Source organism: Hyperolius riggenbachi, chromosome 1 (assembly GCF_040937935.1).
Source record: "Hyperolius riggenbachi isolate aHypRig1 chromosome 1, aHypRig1.pri, whole genome shotgun sequence".
NCBI lineage: Eukaryota > Metazoa > Chordata > Amphibia > Anura > Hyperoliidae > Hyperolius > Hyperolius riggenbachi.
In genome coordinates this window covers 507973582-507998603 of record NC_090646.1, presented here as the reverse complement: position 1 = coordinate 507998603, position 25022 = coordinate 507973582, and the positions used below count along the sequence as shown (strand labels likewise).

Genomic DNA, 25022 nt, shown 5'->3' with positions numbered 1-25022 from the left:
ACTTAGACAAAATGATTTTTGCAGATTGCAGTTGAATTTGTGGAATGAGTACATGCAGGACTGCCATTGGAGCGTATGTGTGTGTGTCCTGACACCTGTAGAAAGGAGGAGGAACACCACTACACCCCAACTCCCCTGATGCAGCACACAATCAAAGATGCCCAATCCAGATCAAAGACATGAGATGAAAATACGCATGGTGCAAAGAAGTAATTTATTAGAGGACGTATTCAAATGTAACACCATTAAAACACACGGCCTGCTGTATGTTGCTCTATGAATTTTGTCTGTCTCTGTGTTTTCAGGTTTTAGTACTATACATATTTTTTTATCTGTTTTTTACCCAACATTAATGTATTAATGATTTGTCTTCCATTGGTTGTCATAACAGTTTCATCAGATCCTCCCCAGGATTAGAGAGGCAATCCCTTACAGCATGTGGTGAGTATCTTAAAGGACCACTATTACAAATAAATAAATAAATAAATTACATGTGTATGCACATGTATAAAATGTGCATTTGTTCCAGAATACAATGCACTATACATTTATTTTTTTCCAGTGTTGCTGTCACAGTAGGTTGTAAAAATCTGACAGATCTGACAAATAGACTGCAAACCTATAGGGAGGCTGGCCAACATCTTTGTATATATCCTTTCAAGGCAGTGCATTTGTAAATAATAAAAGGAAATGCTGAGAATTTCCTCATGAGGAGATGGACTCCTTTAATGGCTACTGTAAGCAGCAGCAACCTAGTGCATTGTAATCTGGAAGATTTGTACCATATATACTTGTGTATAAGCCGTCCTGTGTATAGGCCGACCCCCAAACTTTGCCCTTGAAACACAATACTAATGTGTGACCCATGGATAAACCAACCACCAATGTCTCCCTCTAGTCTACCCCCTGTATGTTAGGCAGAGTGCCTCATCCCTGTATGTGGTGCAGAGTGTGGTGCATGGGATGCAGAGTGAAACCAGCCTGCAGAGTGCATGTATATGATTATGCAGTGCAAGCATAGCAGAGTGCATGTATGTGATTTTTCAGTGCATGTATAGCAAAATGCATGTATGTGATTATGCAGTGTACGTATATCAGAGTGCATGTATGTGATTATGCAGTGTACGTATAGCAGAGTGCATGTATGTGATTATGCAGTGTACATAAATCAGAGTGCATGTATGTGATTATGCAGTGTACATATAGCAGAGTGCATGTATGCGATTATTCAGTGCATGTATAGCAGACTAGCAGAGTGCATGTATGTGATTATGCAGTGTACATATAGCAGAGTGCATGTATGTGATTATGCATTGTACGTATATCAGAGTGCATGTATGTGATTATGCAGTGTACATATAGCAGAGTGCATGTATGCGATTATTCAGTGCATGTATAGCAGAGTGCATGTATGTGATTATGCAGTGTACATATAGCAGAGTGCATGTATGTGATTATGCAGTGTACATATAGCAGTGTGCATGTATGTGATTATTCCGTATATGCATAGCAGAGTGCATGTTTGCGATTATGCAGTGTATGTATAGCAAAGTGCATGTATGTGATTATGCAGTGTATGTATAGCAGAGTATATGTGGTGCAGAGTGTTGTGAAGTGTACATATAGCTACCTCTCCTAGTCTGCCATCTCAGTCCCCCTTTCAGCTCTGTAATTGCTAGAGATCCAGGCTTCAGTGATTTCTGGTCTCTGGTAAGCCATCTTCCCGTCTCTCTTGCAGCTTTATACTTGCCACTGACATCTAGTGGCCGAGTAAGGAACTGCAAGGGAAACAGCAATTGGCTCCCCAGGACGAGAAGAAAGTGAAACATGAACATCTAGCAAGCAGTGCTGCATGGGAGACGGTGCCAGGAACTAGGAGAGGTAACTATATTCCCCCCCTTCAACTTGCACACACACGCACACACAACTCGCATATAAGCTGACCCCCCCCCCCCCCCCCCCACACACACACACACACTTTTTGGACACTTTTTTGCCCCAAACATTTGGCTTATATGCAAGTATATATGTTATTTGTATCTATACACCTGCATTTTTAAATTGTATTATTTAAAAATAGTGGTCCGTTACTTGGCTGGCTTAACTTATTAACTTATGCATTTGTATATGAGGTTCTTTGTACATGCTAGTGAAGTGATCACATTGTGGAAACTGGAACTATTGTGGGATGACTATCCCTTAATTGCAGATTTACTGCACCTAAAACTATGTACACACACACACACACTGAATTCTACTCAGCTGGAGTGGCAGACAGTTACTTATGTAATTATACTTGTACCAATGCGTACATGTAGGTACGCCACCGATCAGTTGGGCGCAGGGTGAGCTGAATGACTGCTCATCCAGCTGCCACTCAATTTTCCAGCGGTGTTAAATACTATTCCCCCTCTGAGTTGTAGCAATTCAGAGGGAAAAGTAATTTGGGGTCCAAAGATCGACAGAACTTCAAATTACCCTTACACGCCCTGCGCGCTATAGAGGTGCTTCGGTGATTGGCACGGTGATTGGCACTAAGCGCCGATCAATGAAACCACCTGCTTTATTCCCCAAACCCCTCAAGCTTGCCATTCCACCACCGGGACCTTCTGAACCTTTTCAACAAGGACTTGTTGAATAGGATCAGAAGGTCCCAGTGCTCCCATCCATGGACGATGTGGCCACACCGCACAGGCACATGATGCCCCACTCCTATGCAGTAGCACGGAGCTGCTCATACACAGCTTTTCCCTCCATGTATAAGTGACTCCTTACTACTGCACAGACGCAGGCCATCAGTGCACTTAAGCAGTGCGGCCACACTCGTTCATGGATGAGAGTGTGGCCTAAAGAAGAAAAAGGTCCGAACGACCTGCAATGGGTCCAAGGAGGATTGGAGATGCCTCTGGAAGATCTAGAGGCTTCCCTCTACAGAGTTAAGGATCTATCTTTTTATTTTTGAAAGAGGAACTTTAGCAAAAAGGGGGATCAAAATAAATAAACACATTGTATAGTGAGAAGTTAAAAAAACAGAAGTGACATGTAATTTGTTCATGTTGTTTGATTCACAGTGAGCCTGCATGTCATTATCTTTACTACTGGCAGACAAAACAAAAACTAGACAGCACAGACTGACATTATTTATAACCATACACACTAACATTGTGATAGGCTAAAAGGTTGCATTTTTATAGCTATACATATGCACAGAGGGAGATACTGGTTACTTGGCAGTTGGAAACAGCTGTTATTTCCCAGAATGAAACAGTTCACAGACAGGAAACGGTCAGGACCTAGGTCCTGACATCACACTGTGGGAGGGGTTTCACCACAATATCACTTATATAGACACCGAAGATGATCTATTCAAGAAAAGGTAAACTTCGCAAGTGAAAAGTGGTATCAGCTACTGAACTGGTAGAAGTTCAATCCTTGGTTACAGTTCCTCTTTAAAGCCTTAAGTTTTCTTTAAATGACTGGAGTTTTGTTTTATGATTTCAAAGTTTAAGGGATAATTTACTTCCACCCAGGTGAGTCCAATGCATTATGTTTAATTCTATTAAAAAGGGAGTATATTGCTTATATATTGCTTAAATGCCCCTTCTTTCAATCAATGTAATCCTCCATTCTCTTCAGCTTAAGCAGCGCTGTCGTTGTCTGCAGTAATTAACACCGCGGTTCATGTTTTTGTTCAGCGATAAACAGATGTAGCCGGTATCAATACAACATTTAGTCCTGAATTTAAGAATGCTCATCATGTCGCAGCCAACACAGGGGCTTGCCCCTTGTCATTAATCAGGCCAAGCACATACCCGGCCTTCTCATTACCGAGACCATGCTCGAGAGCTGATTAACAATCTTTACAGGAAAAAAATGTTTATCACTCCGTAAATCTGCTGGCAGCCTCACAGACAGATACTTAATAATTGTCTGGTAGTAAAATGTGCATTCATCTGCTGGGAGGGATGGGATTTACTGGGCCTTGAGGGACGTCTGCTTAGGAAAAAAAACAGAGGAAAAAAAACCCTTCACACTGTTTCTCTTGATGGCTTGTGTTGTAGAAGATTTTATGTTTGGCATTTTAATCTTAATGCATGGTATGTAGGACACTAATCCTCTTCCATGCAAGCTTTATTTAAAATGTATATTTCAAACATGCCCACGGTGCTGGCAGGCTTACAAGACATTTGCCGGGTTTTAACATTCTAGGGCAAATGCATCACTTAGCTTTATACATAAACACATTGCTTTGCAGAATAATACTTGTATTAATAGAGCAGCCTGTAACACATTAGCGAGGAGGCAGAGAGTGAGCCTGTACGTTTTTAACAGTGTGTTTCAGATCAGTAAAGCTTGTGAGAGCGAGAGAATAAAGCGAGTGTAGTACATTGTTCCTTTCAAGATGTAATTACATGATCACAGCTCTCGGAAATTTCAGCATCAGTGCAAAATCCGACTCATTTAAGGAGTACATCAAACAACAGATATATTGATGGATTTTGTTCTTTCCCTTTTCATATAGGATTGCCGTTATTCATGCTTGTCACCTCTCAGAGAAAATCGCAGTAATTGGATAGGTATTTAGTAGGATGTGGATTCGTAGCCTGATACATTGCAGGTTCTGCTTGCGAGAAAGTACAAAGCTGAATGGTTTTGTACAGGTGTAGATGAAAGTGACTGAAGTATAGAGGGCGGATAGCGCTAAGCCATGTTGTGACACTGCAGTTTTAGGCGTTTCGGAGAAGTACGTGGTTCCCCTTTCATGCCGGCCTTTGTTGAAGTAAGGGCTTTCAGTGATGAGTCCAGAGAGGCAAGCGCCAATTTACAGAAGCTGAAGAGGACTCTCTTGACCTATGTACATGTTTTCAAGCCTTCACAGCTAAATGTGCTTTAGAGAGTGGTGTAGCAATAGGGGGATGCAGAGGTTGCAACTGTATTGGAGCCTCTGGGTCAGAGGGGCCCTCCCGTAATTGCTGCTTTAGCTCTTCATTCTATACGGCTAATAATTACCTCTTTATGTATTGTGTAGGTGGTAATCAAGGGACTCCCTTTCTAGCTGCATGTGGATCTGGTTGGCTCAGGTGCCTCTTTAAAAGTGTTTCATACAATATTCCTGGATTTGCTCTTGACTGAGCTCATGAGAATCTTTTAAATACAAGTGACAGTGAGCCAGCATCTTTTACCTGCTCCATGACTGCTGGTGGAGCGGATTTGCACTGCTTTTTCAGGGCTTCTAGTAGAAGAAGACCCCTCCGATGACATGGAGGAATGTAGCAAGGTCAGAGTCCTCTGCGGCAGAAGCTGTCGAAGTGACTGGCGGTGAGCGGCTCTATTTCAACCCGTCCAGCTCCATCTTGGGGCCCCTGAGAGTGCCTGACAGACTTCTTTGTGAAGAAGTCTGTCAATTTCTGCAGCCGTGGGGCCTCCCCTTCTTTGTTTTTTGTTACGCCCTGGTATGTGGACATTTTTTCCATCCCTCCCCCCCCCTCCCCTTCCCGAGGTGGGTTTTAGCACTTTGACAGCAACGGTGAGTTGATTTGTGCAGACAAAGTATGGAGCCTCTTCCCTTTGTGGCCATCTTCCTCACACGCCAGTCCATGCCCCAGAAACTTTTATATGCAAAGGCCTGATGAACATCTTACCCGCAATTAACTTGTGTCGTTGCCTAACAATATATATATTATATACTCTTTATGTCAAGCCAGGCTATATGCCTTCTCAGCTTCATGAAAGTTTGGTCTATCCTGAATATGGTTTCTGACTATGATTATTCTTTGGAGTAAGTAGAGGTTGGGTTAGTATGAGGGTTAGGTAAAATTATAATAGAATATTGGTAAAATTACCGTCACTCTACTATCGGTATTAGCCAGTGTAGAATATTCTTAATTTTGCCACTATTCTACTAAAAGCTTCACCCGGCATCCAAATTGATTATTTTACTAGAATGTACACCCCACAAGAATCAACAGGCCTCATGGCAATATTACCAAATTACAATAGTATTCTGATAAGATACTGGCAAATGTGTGCATACCATTTTCTTGCTGTGAATAAAAATGTTGCTCATAATGTATATATCTTATACCCTAAACATCCCAATAATGTTGGTGTTAAATGGAAAGGTAAGCACAAGCATCATTACTCTCTTCAGGGAGACAGACTATTCCATCTAAAAGTAAACACTTAAAGGATACCTGAAGTGACACGTGACATGATGAGATAGACATGTATATGTACAGTGCCTAGCACACAAATAACTATGCTGTGTTCCTTTTTTTCTTTCTCTGCCTGAAAGCGTTAAATATCAGGTATGTATGTGGCTGACTCAGTCCTGACTCAGACAGGAAGTGACTACAGTGTGACCCTCACAGATAAGAAATTCCAACAATAAAACACTTTAAAAACACTTTAAAAAAAGGTAAAAAAGGGGAATTTCTTATCAGTGAGGGTCACACTGTAGCCACTTCCTGTCTGGGTCAGGACTGAGTCAGCAACTTACATACCTGATATTTAACTCTTTCAGGCAAAGAAAGAAAAAAAGGAACACAGCCTAGTTATTTGTGTGCTAGGCACTGTACATACACATGTCTATCTCATCATGTCACATGTCACTTTGTGTATCCTGGCCGGTTACACATTACAACGCGTGCAGGAGAACGGTTCCTGCACGCGTTACTGCGTGTCGTCGGGAATCTGAGGTGCGACGCTGAGTAGCGGCATTAGCATCAATTAACCCGACGGGGAAATGCCAATTCCCGACGATAAAATGCGCCGGGATGCGTCGTACCGCAACACATCGAAACGCAGTGTCGGGTGTGAAAGGTAAAATGAAAGTCTATGGACTTTCCTTTTACCTTGGTTAACACAAAGTATAGACTTTGTGTTAAAACGCTGAAAAAGGGCTCTGGTGTGAAAGAGCCCTCAATGTGTCGTGGTCTTTGCAAATAAACAAATATAAACAAGGATATGGGTGAAGGGTGAACTGTTGGTATTCCAGATACCAGACATCATTTTTTGTAGTAGATCAATGCTGGCAACCAACTATCCTGAAAAACATGGACAAACTCCAGCAAAGCCACAAAAGCAACAATCTATAAAAATTATGAAAATGGAATGGGGAAATGAAGTAGCTGATATAAATGATCAAATGTATCCTGGCAGTCAGGGCAGTGTCTAGGCTAAATTGCTCACAGGGCTGAGGGTGTAAAAATAGCTCTCCCCTGTGGGCTTGAGAACATTATTTGTGATGTGCTATTTAGCCTTCCAGTATGGGTTAGCCAGGTTAGCCAGGTATAGGTGCCCCCAATCTAGGTATCCAAGTAGAAGTGCCCCCAAAATAGGTTAGCCAGGTATAGGTGTCCCAGTATAGGTTAGCCAGGTATAGATGCCTCAGTACAGGTTAGCCAGGTATAGATTCCCCCAGTATAGGCCAGTATAGGTTAGCCAGGTATAGGTGCCCCCAGTATAGGTAGGCAGGTATAGGTATAAGGGCTGCTGGGCTTGTCTGTCAGGGGCTGATAGAGCAGCTCGGCGACACATAATCTTTGCATGGAGCCTAGTAGGTGACTAAAAGATCCACTACTGCTGCCCATAAATTCCTGCAATGGAGGGGAAGTCAGGCCCCCGACCGGCAGGTGAGTCCCTGTGTGCCTGCTGCTCCCCCCTTCCTCACAGCACCCCAGATGGACACCTGCCTCGCCTGCCCCTAGAGTCAGGGCTTCTGGCAGTCACCTTAGCAAATCTAGGCTTCTGCGCATCCACATGCAACCCTTCAGCAGTTTGTGGACTGTATTGCTTGAACATCACACCTAATTGAGCTGTATTAGATTATGTAGTGAGTGGAGGCTCACATTGTTATGCTATTAGTTTTAAAGGGCTATTATATAAGCCCTTTCTGTATTACCCAAAGAAGTGGAGTAGAGATACCCCTTATGAAATGAGTTGTGACTATTAAATTAAAAGCCATCACATTCCCATCACTTTTCTTGCCAGACTTAAGCATAAGCACCTGTCACATCATTGCCTGAAATGGTCTGAAGTTACAACTCCAATTTGTTTAATTATGTGGTACCCTACAGTCTGGTTCAGCCTGTTTATGGTAGACTACTTGAATGTTCGACTGTGCCCGGCTTGTACACTGGGCACTGCATACAGACTTACCAGCAACTCACTAAGTTGCAATCTGTTTCTATAGGGGATTTCCTGCATTAGTCTGCATTTGATTTGATGTCAATTTGAGTAAAATGATCGTATGTAGAAAAAAATCGAAGGTATTTTTTTTTCATGTCCGTGAGAAATCTGATTCAATTTCAATGGATCGGGAGAGAATCATTTTTCTGATCAATTTTCTAGAAATTACAGGTTATCAATTTTTTGATTTAAAGAATCAAGCAATTTTATCAGAGTTGTCAATCGTTTTTTACATAATTGGGGAAAAAGTGTATAATACGTTGGGCAGATTGCTAAGAAATTGATTGTAATTCTCAATTAACAAAAAAAAAAAAATTAAATGAAAAATGGTACGGTGTGGGGTCACCTCTACTGTGTGTGTTCCATGTGTATTTTCTTATTCCAGTGTTAGCGAACAGCAGGTCCTGTGTAATTGAATGCCTGTCTGATTGTGCCCTCCTCTGCTGTCATACAGTTACCTAGGAGGCACAGTATCAAGAGCCTTGCTAGCCCCAAAGATCAGTGGTACGTGCCCTGGATCTATTCTGGGGTGCCCCAGATGTCCCCCAGGCAGAGTCAGGCAGTGGGCAGCAGTACTCACCTTTGGCTGCTTTGTCTCCAGATTCTGCAGACATCTTCTCTTCCAGGCTTCTCCCCTAGTGTCTAAGAATTAATCAGATTCTAGAGCACTTAGTATCTGTTTCTAAGATGATAGGGGGAGAATAGCTACAGAGGATGTCTTCAGACATTAGAGGTGGTCCACTAATAGGTCAAGAAATGCTAAGGGGGACTGCAAAACAACCTGACAGCAGACTAGCCCACCCAGCAAAAAGCCAGACAATACATCACAGATGCCAGGTAACTCTGTCTAGTTATGTTTGAATGACACTGCTTATATACTGTATTTTTGTTATTAATGTAGATGGGAGCTTCATTCAACATTTTGCTGGGCAGGCCTACTAAGATCGCTGTTAAGTTCATGTAAATTCGACTCCACCTATGATCACACCCACATTCTGGTGCATGGCCACACCCATTTTTGGATGGATTGCCTAAAAGTGCCCTGGATCTCTTAGGATCTTAGCAACGCCCCTGTTCAGTATAACTCCATGTGGTATAGTTGTGGGCATTGACTCCATGTCACTTGGATTCAAACATGGTTGAAAGTGATAAATACAGGTGGGATGCAGGCCTGTACAAACAGACCTCATAATGGGAACATACTTTCCCAGAATGTAGCCTCTTGCAAAAAGCCTGCATCATCCTTGCGCAATGCGTACATAAAATGGATTTCCTCAGTTCAGCTAACACAGTAAGAGTGAAATAACATATGTCGAGATAATGATGCTGATAATTATAATGAGGCCCTCGGTCTACATTAGGATATAGGATAGAATCGTTACCACATTACAGTAGAAAAAAATCGGAGGCTGTTTTTGAAAGGCTGTGGCTAAAGTAGCTTTTCTTCAGCTTGTATCAACAGAAGACAATTTTGTTTAGAAAGCATCTGCCATAAACCAGAAAATTATATATATATCAGACCCGGCGCTGAGAAGAAGAGTCTCTATAACTGGCTTTAAAATGCTACGAGGGCCATGAATCTTTTGCTTATGCTTCCGTGGGAGAAAATATTGATTATAAAAACACAGCTTTCCATTAATTTCACGGGGAATTTCAACTCACAGAGCAGTGGCAATGTCAATACATTACTCTTGGGATGAGATATGAAATGCGTGGTACTGAAAGGACTTCCGGTTCTTGGCTCGCAGCCACTTCGAGCTAAATGCTTCATCTGGGTGAGTAATAGGTGTCTAGCACAAGGGTTTTAGGTGTGACTAAGTGAGCTTAACTTAATTTTATTGAACTGCAATTATAAATGTGGATAACTTTCATTCACTTTATTGTTTGGCACAAGCCCGGCTTTTCGTCCCTTGAATAGCAATGCAGAGCAGGCACATATGTCATCAGATGTACTGAAGAGGGTATATGGAGCTTACTAAATGACAGCAGACATTCAGACCCATCTGCGTGTTGTCCTGGGATAACCCTTCCCCACTTATCATCTGTCTGCCGTAGAAATCTCTGTCACTTCCTCGCTCCTGTGTTATGGGCACTTGGAGGATTAATAATCCCGATGTACGCATTTTCTGGGAGTTCAGAGCAATGAGCTGGGTTCAGAGCATGGTAGTGATGGGAATTAGAAAATAATTTATAATTAATCATCGGTAGCAGTTACGCATTTGTCCGTTTAACCCTTTCAAGACACGCAAGTCTAGGTCATCGCAAGCATTAGCCTTATTTGTTATGTCAGGGGCCATCTAAAGATTTTCCAGCTGCTGGAATAAGAGATCACTTTTCCTGACTGCCCAGAGCAGCAGGCGTCCAACTGCACAATGTACTTTTGCCACGGTCAAGGGTTTACATAGACTGAAGCCCTAGAGCTTTTGTCTGTACGGATTGCTGGATTACATATAATAGACAAAGCAGGAGGAAGATACCAAAGCCGTTCCATAAAGCAGCTTATTTTCACGGAGACAGATGCAGACAAATAATGATGATTTAGTCTAATGCTAGCATCAGTGCGTCCTGCCAGACAGCATCTCAGAACACTGCGAGCAGTTTACCTCAAGAGGGCAGGATAGCGCGATTTTCTGTCCATAAAATGAAATAGCTGTCTTGCCAGTTACGCTGTGTTATTTGTATGTTAAATATATGAAATGCTTTCTGCTCTTTTGAAGTGAGTCTGAAAAATGTTAGCTTTCGCTTCATCTTGTAAATGGAATTTTCTTTAAAGGATAAGTAAACTCACAGAAAAAAAGTCTATTAAATCAGCCTCAAATTGGTCCCTGATGAATAAGGCAACTGTAATGCATTACTGATTTTGATACCCTGTGGAGATCTGATGACCTCCTGACTGGCTGTTATTTGCATATACTTCCTCCTCATGGCCGTTTGTATAATGTGCATACTGTATACCAGTTCAATTCATAACGGGTGATGTGCTGACTATCAGCCAGTGACTGACTGTGCAGCTAAAGGCTCATACACACGTCCAACAAAGCACACAACCAACCCGACGACATGCAACCCGTCTGCAAGACCAATCGATTGCATGACTTGTATTTTCTGCGCACCAAACAACTGAATGAACAACTTAGTTGCATACTGCGCACGCAAGCAAAATGACAGACTATGCAATAAGGCCGCATTCAAAACAAGTATAAGTGGTTAAAATGACTTGTACACACGTGACCAACTGCACGATATCAGCCTAACAGTTGTGTGAGCTGATCCGCCTTCACACACACAACTGTCGTCCAACAGACCAAGTTTGTACGATAGTTGGGTGGAAACGTTGTATGGTTGTATGAGCCTTAAAGAGACTCTGTAACAAATTTTTCAGCCTTAGTTCTTCTATCCTATAAGTTCCTATGCCTGTTCTAATCTGCTCTGGCTTACTGCAGTCTTTCCTAACTGCACTGTCTCTGTAATAAATCAATGTATCTTTCCTCTGTCCTGTTTGTCGGGCTAAAGCTTGATTGTGTGGAATGTGCAGGGCTGCTTGTGATTGGTAGAAGCGATACACACCCTCTGCAGGCCCCCTGCATACTCTGAATGACTCACACTCTATGCTTAGCTGAGCCTATTAGAAGCTGGTTAGTTTGTTTGTAAACACTGCCTAAAACTGTTAATTACAAGCCAGGATTGCAGCAGAGAGTGGCAGAAACAGCACAGAGGGGCACAGGAGAAAATAATGAATAGAATGGTATGCTTTTTATTGTAAGAATATTAGAGTACAGATTCTCTTTAAGGTGCCAGATATCCAGGTAGGTTCCTCCAGACTCTGGATTCCTCCCTTCACACCCCCTTTTGTGCCTGACTCTGGGAGGGGGAGGAAGTGGGGGACTGGAGGAACAGTACAGATTGGAAATTGGCAGGATGGTGGTAGAGTAACAATATTGCAAGAACGAGACAGCACACGGAGAATAAATTATTATTGAATCAATGTCAACTAAAGCAAAATTAGTTTTGAAATGAGCCCTTCATCAGGTCATCAGTTGCGTTTGGACTTGATAGAGTGGCTAGGCCATGTAGTGGTGGGATCTACAGGAGGAAGGACAGAAGAGTAGCTGGCAGATCAAGTGTTCAAGTAGGTTACTGACTTGCAGAGCATGATGCTGCTTCCTTTGTCATTTGGGGAAAATGAGGCATATTTAAAAAAACCTTGGAAAAATGTATGTGCAGATTGTATGTATTGTATGTATAGTATAATGCAAGTTATGCTACTTATGTAATGTGCCATGTACATTGTGTAAAGCCCAGTAAACTTTAGGTGTGCTCTCCGCTGGCATACATTTTACTGAGGTTTTGTGAATATAACCCATGGTACCCCCATGGGTCTTAAATAGCGTCCCCTGAATATAATTATTCTGTACTTATATCAATAAAAAATGATTTCCCACAATGCAACAAGACTCACAGACAGTAAACTGTCAGGACCACCATGCTGACATTTACTTTGGGAGGGGTTTCACCAAAATTTAAGCCACACAGTCCCTGAGGATCTATTTGAGAAAAGGTTTCTCGTGAGAAAAGAGGTATCTACTGATGGGATCAAGTTCATTCCTGGGTTCAAGTCCCTCTTTAAGCATCTTAGCAGAGCAAACAACCTCTTGAGAAGTGATCTGTATTTGAGGGGAAAGCAGTTTGGTCTTGTCAACAAGCAGACAAATGCCCATTCATTTCTACATCAGTACTCCTGAGCTCCTATTACAAAAATGCAATTGAAAAACCTCAAGGCTGCTTTATTTTTAGCCATCAGCAGGGTATAACAGTGCTTATTATGGTTAATGAATACTGATGAATGAATTTATGTTAAGGATAGTCCAGAAGCATCCCAATCCTCCTTGAGCCCACTGTTTCAGCTTTGGGTGCCTCAGAACATATTCAGCTAGAGCTTGTGTTTGCGTGAGCTATGTTCTTGAAGGTGCATTACAGTCCGTGTACGAGCATGGCTGTACTGTGTCTGTGTGAGCACAATCTGTGGAGGCCCAGGAGCACGAAACCAATAGTGCAGGTAAAAAAGCTGTGCACGAGAGGCTCTGTGCTACGGCACATGCGCTGACCGTACTTGCACAGACAAAGCATGACTGCTGTCATACATGGATGAGAGTATGGCTTCAAACAAAAAGAGGATCCTGAGCAGCAATGATGGAGTTCAGGATGACATTGGAAGTCTCTGGAACATCTCCCACTACTTACGGAAGTATCTGTTTTTTTCTTCTTTTTTTTGTAACAGGCTTGCTTACACATTTTCCACACTAGCTAGTAGCTAGAACAGTTCTAGTAAAATGTCAGGACAGCACATCCCCAGTCCTGGGAACTGTATCCACTGCATGCCAGAACTTATATACCCCCTACTGGCTGCTCTAGCTATGTTCCTGATAAATCCCCATAGACATTCACTGGGTTGGCAATAAAGACGGTCAATGAGACGTACGCAATTCTGGCTTGAAATTGGGGCCAATCATTGGCATTTCATGACAATTTTGGTTGGCTTAATTCTAAGCTGCATAAAATGTCCATTACATTTGCATGCACTATTGCTTGCAAAGAATTACTGGGATCTCATTCCGAACAAAACACACTATCTTCTCCATTAATGAGTGTCACCAAACACTGGCTTGTATCTAAAAAAAAACTTCTAAAATTGTATAATAAAAATCTCCATATGATGGTATCTTAGCAGCTTCCTCACGTTAAACATACTATATAAATCAATGGCGAGTCAGATATATACCCTTAACCCTGTCTGAGGCCTGCAGACAAGGGGCTTGATTCACAAAATCGTGCTAATGCATAGCACGGCTGCGCTAGCGTTTTGCACGCGTTATAATACGCGTAACATGTTTTGTGCGCAATTGCGAATGTTCATGCACAGATGTGAATTTTCAAACAAAACAAATGCAAGTTTTTGCATGTTAAAATTCGTGTTAGGGCCCAAAAAATGTGGAATTTCATTTTGCGCATTATAACGTGTGCAAAATGCTAGTGCAGCCGTGCTATAAGTTAGCACGGTTTAGTGGATCAACCCCCATGAGTCCAAAAATCATGTGCAATTGCATGTATGGTGATAGAGTATACTCAGCTGATGTTCCAAAAATTATAAAAATATTGCACATTTTTCACCAAGTTCACTGTGTTCCAACAGTATTGGGATTATGCCATCTGTCCATCTGTGAATGATGATGGAAATCACTGATCACCATGTGTTCAAAATGTCCCATAGGCTTTAAACAATAGGCAGGGTGGGTTTGCACTATAACAGAGTGCTGCGTGCAGAATAACTTTTATATTACTTTCCAGCCATGTGTCAGCGTATAATAAATGATAAGGAGTGATCTCACCCAAGTAGATCTCATGCCTGCATGGTCTCTGATGAGTACCGTATTTTTCGGACTATAAGACGCACTTTTTCTCCCCCAAAAGTGGGGGGAAAAAGTCACTGCGTCTTATAGTCCGAATACAGGGAGTCCCGGTTTGTTTAATCCCACTGCCCGGGTGTTATGTAGTTATCGGCAGCCATGTGTCACCGCCCCCCGCATTGTAATTAGCTACATCAGTATAATCTGATTGGCCCCCGCTGTGTAGTTAGCCGCTGCCATGTATACCTGATTGTCCCGGGGCCTGCAGTGTAATTCGCCACATCAGCATAATCCAATGCGCCCCGCTGTGTAATTAGCAGCCATATCTCACCCGATCTCGGGAAGTCCACGCTGCTTAGAGACCCCCGCTGTGTAGTTAGCCGCTGCCATGGATAACCTGATTGTCCCCGGGCAGGCAGTGTAATTCGCCGCATCAACGTAATCCAATGCGCCCCGCTGTGTAATTAGCAGCCATATCTCACCCCATCTCGGGAAGTCCGCGCTGCTTAGAGACCTCTCATATACGTCATTCTTTCCCCTAGTGCCGGCTTTTCATGTTGCGTCATTACAGGCGGCCGGCACTAGAGGAAAGAATGACGTATATGAGAGGTCTCAAAGCAGCGCGGACTTCCCGAGATGGGGTGAGATATGGCTGCTAATTACACAGCGGGGCGCATTGGATTACGCTGATGCGGCGAATTACACTGCCTGCCCGGGGACAATCAGGTTATCCATGGCAGCGGCTAACTACACAGCGGGGGTCTCTAAGCAGCGTGGACTTCCCGAGATCGGGTGAGATATGGCTGCTAATTACACAGCGGGGCGCATTGGATTATGCTGATGCGGCGAATTACACTGCAGGCCCGGGGACAATCAGGTATTCATGGCAGCGGCTAACTACACAGCGGGGGCCAATCAGATTATACTGATGTAGCTAATTACAATGCGGGGGGCGGTGACACATGGCTGCCAATAACTACATAACACTCGGGCAATGCCCCCGGGGGGGGGGGGGGGATAGCTGAGGACACAACAGGACAAGCTAGGGACACACAGATTACACAAAAAGGACAAGCCTAGCACATAGGGGGACAAGCTGAGGACACAGAGGGACAAGCAGAGGAAACAGGTTGACAAGCTGAGGTCACAACAGGGCAAGCATAGCACACAGGGGGACAAACAGAGGACACAGTTAGACAAGCCATGGGCACAACAGGACAAGCATAGCACACAGGGACAAACAGAGGAACAAGCATAGCACATAGGGGGACAAACATAGGATACAGGGGCACAAACAGAGTAGGATACAGGGGGACAGATAGGGACACAGGAAGACACAAGGGGCATAGGAGGACACAGGGAGACGCACAAAGTACAGGAGGGCTATAATAATTGCTGTGAGAACATCCACAAGATGCCCCTGGACCATAGACACACCAGGTTTGCTATATTTTTTTTCCCCTGGTTTTTGCCCTCTAAACCTGGGTGCGTCTTATGGTCCGGAGCGTCTTATAGTCCGAAAAATACGGTATATTCCCCACTGGTGGATTGTGTGACCGATCACTCAATGAGTTGTCGCCATTCGCTTTGTTACTAAGTGTCTCTCTCCATGATCTACTCTCGCGCTGACAACTCTGCTGGCCAGCATCGGTTAAAGTCTCATCGCTTTGTCATGAGCGGCCTCGCAGAATGCACACAAAAAGTTCCATATGCCGCCCGTGACGAGGATGCCAAGTTGACGTCAACCTGTTTCACCGGGTACGCCAGCTTTCTCAAGACTTTGCATGCAAGTCAGAATTATTTGGCTCTCATTGGCCACCTGGAACGAACCAATAATCAAGAGCAGAATGTCTAGAAGGCAGGGGTGTAGCAATAGCCATATCAACTGCTATGGGGCCCTGGAGAAGAGGGGGCCCAGGTGGTACTTGATGTGTTCTCTATTAATTTTCCTTTATTTATCCACCCTCTGACTTTGTCTCGGTGCGCATGGTCTATACACAGTGCACATTGTATAGAAATGTAAATTGTCCAGTCAGCTTATATTCATAGCATAGGGGCAGGTGGCTTTGCACAACAGTGCCTAAATCTGATGGCCCCAAAAAAATGTTGCTATGGGGCCCCATAGTCTCTAGCTACCCAGCTGTTAGAAGGGGCACATTTTTTGTAAAATATCCCCTTGGGAATAGAGATCTCTAAACTGGAAGCACAAAGGTAAATGTAATGAATTTCCGTACTTCCCCTGCTTAAATTGCTCAGTAGCACAAGCTCACACTTTCCCATGTATTACCGGCCTAAATGGGTCATTTTTATATACAGCCTAAGCACATTAGTAATTTGATTAATATACCCTTCGTACAGTCATGGCAGAAAGACCATTTCCTCCTTCCATTCGCTTAGTCAAGCACTACATTTATGGTATGGAAATGATAAACCATTATTATACAAATGTATATCTATTAAATCACTTGTTTGCAGTAATGTTGTGGCACTAATGAATCCTTCGCGTAGAAAAAACATTAATGTTTAGTACATTTTAATTTCAATACATTTTCATCCCACCTACAGTAACCTAGAGTGGCATGTCACGGCTGACTGCAGGTACTCTGTGTTCAATGCAGAAGTACAATGCAATTTTTATTCATTTATTATCACATATTTTTGTGATATTGTTAGGGAAAGTTATGTCTTTTGAATTGTAATAGCTTCTTGAGCTCCTAGTGGAGACTCTTAATCATTTCCTGTTCTATCAGTGATCAGAACCTCCCCAAACATGAAACATATAGCAATTAAGCATTTTTCGTTTTGGCAGCATGTAGAACACTTATAGGTAAAGACAATAGATTGTCCTTGGAGCACTTCTCCTACAAGGAGAGTTCATGGAGAGGCATATGATCGATTTATCAGGTGATTTATTCCTATTATGATAAGCCTGCACAGGGAGCAAATATGATCATGATCACATGATTGTGTATAGCTAATTAGAAAAGTGCAAGCTAGTCACATAAAATCCCAAGACAATCATACCCGGTACATACCAAACTGTACCGTGAAGTTGAGAGGCAAGTGGTGTCATCTCTGGCACACAGCGTTGGGTCAAGGGTCCACCTGACCATGGATGCCTGGTCTGCCAAGAACGGTCAGGGCAGGTACATAACTTACACAGCCCATTGGGTCAACCTGGTGACCGATGGCAAGCAGGAAGTACGTGGTTGTGCAGCGGACCAACTCGTTACACCTCCACGGCTTGCAGGCAGGCCTCATGCCACCTCCTCTCCTCCTGCTACATCCTATTCGCTGTCATCCTCCTCTTCCTCCTTGGCTGAGTGGCAGTTCAACTGTACTGGTGCTGCGATCTCCTCTCCAGCTACATAGCCTCAGCTCCCTAGGGCCTATGCTGCATGCCAGGTACGATGGTGTCACGCCATCTTAGACATGTCTTGCCATAAAGCCGGAGAGTCACACTGGACCAGCTCTCCTGGCTGCTCTTAACAAACAGGTGGATCACTGGCTTGTGCTGCTCAACATTTCCATGGTATTGTTTGTGGCTGGGGGAGGAGGAGGACTTACCTGACGTCACTGAGGAAGAGCAAGAGGAGATGGATAGTAGGTCTGGATCCAACTTTGTGCAGATGGCGTCATTCATGCTGTCCAGCCTGTTGAGGGACCCCCGTATAAAAAAACTCAAAGGGAATGAGCTGTACTGGATGGCAACGCTACTAGACCCTCGGTATAGGCACAAAGTGTCGGACATGTTACCAACTCACCAGAAGGCAGAAAGGATGCAGCATATGCAGAACAAGCTGGCAATTATGCTTTACAATGCGTTTAAGGGTGATGTCACAGCACAACGCAATAAAGGTACCACTGCCAGTAATCCTTCTCCAATGTCCACACAAGTAAGGACAGGATGCTCCAATGAACTCGTGGTGATGTCGGACATGCGGACATTCTTTAGTCAAACGCCTTGCCTTAGCCCTTCGGGATCCAGCCTCCACTAATGCCTGGACCGGCAGGCAGCCGACTACCTGGCCTTGAGTGTGGGTGTGGACACTGTGAGCAGCGATGAACCCTTGGACTACTGGGTGCGCAGGAAGCATCACACTGACAAAAATTCAGCACCATGGACAGCTTTCTACGCTGTGGTGGCTGAGACAATATGCCCTGTTGGACAGTGCAGAATCATAGCTCATGCGTGAACTAAATTTCATGGTCATTTAATTTACTGAACTCAGTGTACAATAAGCACTAGAGACAAAGACAGCTGCTGGGTGTAAGAGAAGGAAAATTATGGATTTCACAGACTGGAATCAGAGGGATAGTAGAAAGAAAAAACACAGAGAGATCCGGGAGCCCAATCTGGTGCAATATGGTTAGTGGGTCTGGATGTAGCTATTTAAAGCAGTAATTATACTCACAAACGTGGGTTGCAGTAAAGGCAACCACTTGTTTCCGCAGGTGGGGAAGTACCGTCCCCACTCGGCCTTTAGGTCCTAGGTGGTCGCTGCTCCAAGAAAACGTTTAACGGTCGTCTAGAATCGGCCTAAACTCCCCTACTGACAAGAGGGGTGTAAAATTGCTGGGTACAGGTAGGAGGCACCCGGGAAAGGATGTTCAATATAATACTCTATATGGCAGTATCCAACTGCTACAAAATAGGTTGTCCTACCTTATAGGTGTCCCTTTAGGAAATAGAGACAATCAGGAGTAAAAAGGGAATAAGTTTAATGGTGCACTAGATGACATCTAGATGACATCTAGTGCACCATTAAACTTATTCCCTTTTTACTCCTGATTGTCTCTATTTCCTAAAGGGACACCTATAAGGTAGGACAACCTATTTTGTAGTAGTTGGATACTGCCATATAGAGTATTATATTGAACATCCTTTAACGGGCGCCTCCTACCTGTACCCTGGAATCAGAGGGAGGCTTTAGGGCAGATGGAGCATGTAGAGTTTATATACAAATGTGAGCAAATTATTTGATTCCCTTCTTACAGGTATAACTACAAACCACAGGGCCCTAGAGCAAAACTCTCCAGTTACTGCCCTCCCTATGATTGAAACTCTCCACCCACCCATCCCCTCCTCCCCATAACAAGTGTTGCTAGTAAAGTAGTCCCCTTCCTCCAGTTGCAAGTAAAGTTTGGAGCGGCATGGTGGCATAGTGCTCTCACCTTGCAGTGCTGGGTCCCCAGTTCGAATCCCAGCCAGGGCACTATCTGCACAGAGTTTGAATGATCTACCCACGCCATGTGGGTTTCCTCCAGGCACTCCAGTTTCCTTCCGCATCCCAAAAACATACAGATAAGTTAACTGATTTCTTCCTAAATTGGCCCTGTAGTACAAAATATACACTACATGATACATAAATTAATATATGACCATGGTAGGGATTAGTTTGTGAGCCCCTCTGAGGGACAGTTACGTGACAAGACAATATACTCTGTACAGCGCTGCGGACGATGTTGGCGCTATATAAATACTAAATACAGGTAGTCCCAGGTTAATGAAAGAGATAGGGACTGTAGGTTCGTTCTTAACCTGAATCTGTTCTTAAGTGAAAACAATGTGCTATCTCTGTCCCCTGTACCTCCTCTGTGCCCCCCTGTGCCTCCAGTGTCCCCTTCTGTATCACCTTTGCCCTCTGTACCTGCTTATACAAGTTTAAAAGCCATTTTTTTCTTAGAATCTTTTAAAATTCGATTTTCTCAAAAACTACAAGTCCAATTTAAATAAAAAAAAAATTGGCTTGTTCCCATGGAAACACTGAATCCATGCCGATCGTATCGGTGGGTGGTTCGTAAGTTGGGTGTTCGTAAGTCGGGGACTACCTGTAATAGTAAGTAAAGTAGCCCCCATATAACAAGTATGGCTAGCTCATCCACCTCCCATAATTGTGGCCAGAACACCACCCCTACCTCACCAACTCTACAACCACCACCCCAACTTTTCCCCACCCACCAAGCGTGTGAAGAACCTTCTTCCCACAGCAAATTTGGCAAGTAGGCACCCCTCTTTATGAACACTCCCCCCTCCCCCCACTCTATGCAGATTAGCACATGTATTTGCAGAGAGGATCTAGTGCTGGAGCAGGTAAATACAATGTCTCACTGCACTGATGTTACTGTTCCCCGCACATGGACCGACAATCTTAGTTGTAGCAGCACATCCTTTTACTATACTGTGACAAGGAGAACAGACTCTCCTATGAAGTGGAGAACTCTTTGACCAATGTTGAGATCAGAGGCCTAGATCAGTGCAGATGCCAAGCAAAAACAAATTCAAAGTCCAAGGTCAAAGCTGGAAGATACCGAGCAATAACAAGGTCACAGGCCGAGGTCAGTGCAGGGAGATAACAAGTAGGGTTGAGTTTACAAGTTGGATTCACAATTTAACAGGAGAATGAGAGATATTATACAAGCTGGGTCAGAAACAAGGGCAGAAAAGCAGAAATTCATGAATATTCACTAAAAGAAATAATATTGACTTCCACAGAAAGTTTACATTTACAGTATTTACTTCCCTGTTTTCTCTGCCTTTAACTTGGAACATCGTTACCAAACCTAGCTGACTGACAGTGACTCATGAGATTTAAAGTCAGGGCTGGTTCAAGTAACAATTGGGCCCTAGGGCAAAATTAGCCTGAGGGCCCCCAACAGACACCCCCGACCAAAAAGCGTCATTAGGGGCCCTTTGTTGCAGACAAATTTCCCTCCGGGGCCCCTGAGCTGACTGCTGACCCTCCCCCAATCACCTCCCAAATTAACTGTGCTCTCTAGGACCTCTGCAGTGTCTATGTCAGTGTAGTGTCTCACCTGCCCGCCAGCACAGATGAGACGCTACTCTGCAAAAGACTCTGCAGAGTCCCTGGGGAGCAACAGTTAAGATGGGGAGGGACACCTTGGGGGCTCCTAGAGGCTCTGGGGCCCTGGGGCAATTGCCATTTTTTCCTATGTTAGCTCCGGCCCTGTTTAAAGTACCCCTGAACTCGCTTTAAAATAACATACTTTTAATGGTTTTTTTGTAGTGCTGTGAAATAAGTCACAGCACCTTCCTCCCCATCCAGCGACCATCCTGTTCCCCGCTCTGCTCCACCAAAATATTTGACTTGAGCAGAACGTCGATGATGGGTCGGGTGGAAGTGTCAGTACTTACTTCTCTAGGGGAAGGTTACCTGCTGCAGTTAAGGGGTTAGGGATAGGCATTAGTAAGGGAATAATGTTAAGGAGGGCAATAGGAAAGACAAAGGGAGGGAAAAGAGCCATTTAGGATATGATAAAACTGGGTTAAAAACAGATAAAATAAAAAAAAATAGGTGACTTACCTGAAGGATGACAAAGTTGAATGGTAAACAACAAACTTTAATATGCACTTAGCAATGCATTTTGGGGGTCTCAGCCCACTTCCTCGGGCTGAATAAAGTGCCAGAGAGATCAAAACCAGAGCAGAGGCACCTCTACTCTGGCTTTGATCTCTTTGGCACTTTATTCGGTTTGAGGAAGTGGGCTAACACTCACGAAAAGTGTTGCCAAGTGCATATTAAAGTTCGTTGTTTACAATTCGAATGTGTTATCCTTGAGGCAAGCCACTTTTTTTCACTTAGCTTTTTCTCACACAGTTTTATCATACCCTGGGCGCCTCTTTTCTCCCTTTGTGTTACCTACCTTCCCTCAGGAGGGGTATTTTATTTGGTCAGGTGGTTGATACCTCCCCCACAACCAGCTAAAACATTTTGCATCAAGAGAGTGACCACGTCCACTTTGACTGGATACCTGAGCCGAGTCGGGTTTGTGCATCTCCACCTGCCTACAGTGGTTGGTTGCCACCCTGCAACCTCCCTTTGTAAGTACCTCTACTTACTCTACTTTCTACTTACTCTACTTCAATTGTCCATTGTTGTGACTTACTGCACCATTGGGGCTACCATTGTCTCTGTGTTTTTTGTTCACCCTACCCACCCGCATCAGGAAAGAGTTATTGAGTGATAAGACACAGAACATTTATATTGTACTTTTCTCCTGGCGGACTCAAAGCACCAGCCACTAGGCTGCGCGCTATATGCAGCAGCAGTGTTCCCAACCCAGGATGTTGCAAGTTCATAAAGTCTGGGATTTGTTAGGGTGAGTTTCTTGAAATATTATAATATCTGATTTATTACTCTATACAGAATTCAAAATAGCAACCATCTTTTTTTCATTATTCAGGATGCTGACTGACTAGGAATGCTCATTCAGATTCCGTGATATTGAAATTTCCGCATTTTCGATTGGAAATTGGCATTTCCAATCAGAACCCAGAAAACAGGACTTGGAAATCAGATCTCCATGAAAATCATTTACCACAACTCGGTAATTTTAGCCCAATCACAGAACTTAGAATCATGGGACCAATCAGAGAAGGCAGAATTTTTAAGCAAAAATTGGATTACTGCAGTAATTTTAGACCAATCACAAGACTTGACTACTAATGAGTATTCCTGAGTCTTGTGATTGGCCTAAAATTTTCATGGTATTCCGATTACCACGGTGCAATTCTGCATTCTCTGATTGGTCTAATACTTCCGAGTCAACTTGGATGTAGTTAGCCAATAAAAGATGCAAAAAATGACAAAAAAGACTTATCAGAAATTGGAAAAACAGAAATTGGCATCAGCAGAAATCGAACTTTTCACTTAATCAGAAATTGGCATTTCCGACCACCCCTAATGCTGACATCCACCACTACCACTTGGATTGTGACATCCACCACTCCCAAAAACATTAAAAAATATATATTTTATTTGAACTGGAAAACAGTAATAGATTTGATTCAATAGCTATATAACAGAAATGGTAATCCCCACAACCTTGGCCTAACATCAAAAAGACTCCACCCATAAAGTAAGGACAACCAAAAGTAAAGTCATATCCTCCTGCAATATGCATTAGGTGGAGTAATGGAACAAAATGACAGAGCAGAGCAGAAGAGAGGGAGGAATACCTCTTCATCATCACTTTAAAATAATAATACAAAGATATTAAGCTTGTACGCCTACACTGTATGCAGAACTTTTTAGGTTCATCCCAATACTGTATATAGAGGAGTCTAATACCATCCTGTGATTAGGATTCCTACAGTATAATCTAGTTGTGGTGCTTTAGTTATGCTGTTTTGTGTATTACTTTTTGACTTTGAAAACATTCTTTATAATGTTTATCACCGGAATGGCAATCATCTCAGTTGCTATGCAATTCTGTGAAGCGACCCACTTATCTTCTGCAGCATTTTTGTTTAATTCACATTTAAAACTATCTTAATTAAATAAAGCATTAGGTTTCACAACAAAATGTACTTACACATGTACAATTATGCAGATTATAATTGATTGTATAAACAACATTTTCACGCTATGAAATGCCCAAAATCACAACATTTCTCCAGCTTCTGGACACATTTATTGGCAGTATATGGCCTCCCGCTTTATCCAAAACAACAGAAGTAGTTTGGGTTTTTACTGCGAATAAAAATTCAGCTGCTCATTTTTTACACTAGCTCTAACAGTACTCAGATGAGTGAAATGTTGATTTTTCTAAATAAGGGACCTTTCAGTAATTGGAAATATCATCTTATTCCATAAGCTATTTTTGGGATATTCATATCATTCTAGTTCTTTTACTTTTTGACTAATTTGTAAGATCTTCAGCCTGTGATTGGATTAGGGGTGCAAATGTAATAATAATTTGTAAAGTGTGATCCCATAACAGCATTGAGAAGATTTCGGCTACAGTGGGAATGTCTATTAAACTAATATTACAGAAAGCAGCAGCAACACCAGCGGGTGGAACCCAACAATGGTGTTGCAGACATTTTTTCAGCCCATAGTTAGCAGGTTTGTCCAAGGTGATACTGCTTGCCCTTGATGGTCAATATGTATACTTAAACTTCTTGGTGCTCAAGATGAACTAGTAGCTGGGACTTGCAAGACATGCACTAGAGCAGGGGTCAGGAACCTTTTTGGCTGAGAAAGCCATAAATGCAACATATTTTAAAATGTAATTCCGTGAGAGCCATACAATATGTTTCAAACTGGGACAGTAGGGCTCACGTTCCTGTTGCCATGGTGATGTTTATACAGTTGATCTCCTGGCAGCGGAAGTGTCAGACATGTCTTCAGCTTCTCATGGGTTTCAACAACATCAGCAATTTCCCTGAGGGCCAGACAGGAGAAATACAGACTAACAGCTTGTACAATTAGCTAGCTGACTTGGGGGTGGATTCACTTTGTAGGACGAGATCCCTGCACTTGGGTCCAATAGGCTGCCTGTCAAGTGACAGGCAGCCTATTGGGCCAATCAAAGTGTGGGGATCTCATCCTACAAAGTCACTGGACCTGACAGGGTCCAGAGTGGGACAATTGGAGCAGCCGTTAGTTTTGGGGTAGCGTGAGT

At 43.2% G+C, this 25022-nt stretch overlaps 1 protein-coding gene across 4 annotated transcripts in view; it reads right to left on the bottom strand.

Moving 5' to 3' along the window:
• The window catches only part of LOC137524139 (transmembrane protein 132D-like), a 1100471-nt gene that overhangs the window by 42693 nt on the left and 1032756 nt on the right, over positions 1 to 25022 (bottom strand). Inside the window, exon 1 of one of the 4 annotated variants that reach the window (XM_068243725.1) lies at positions 17630 to 17688. The exons of the other annotated variants lie outside the window; for them this stretch is intronic. The gene's annotated coding sequence lies outside the window, so the exon portion shown is untranslated. Of the gene's footprint in view, positions 1 to 17629; positions 17689 to 25022 lie in introns of those variants that run through there. 4 annotated transcript variants of the gene reach the window in all.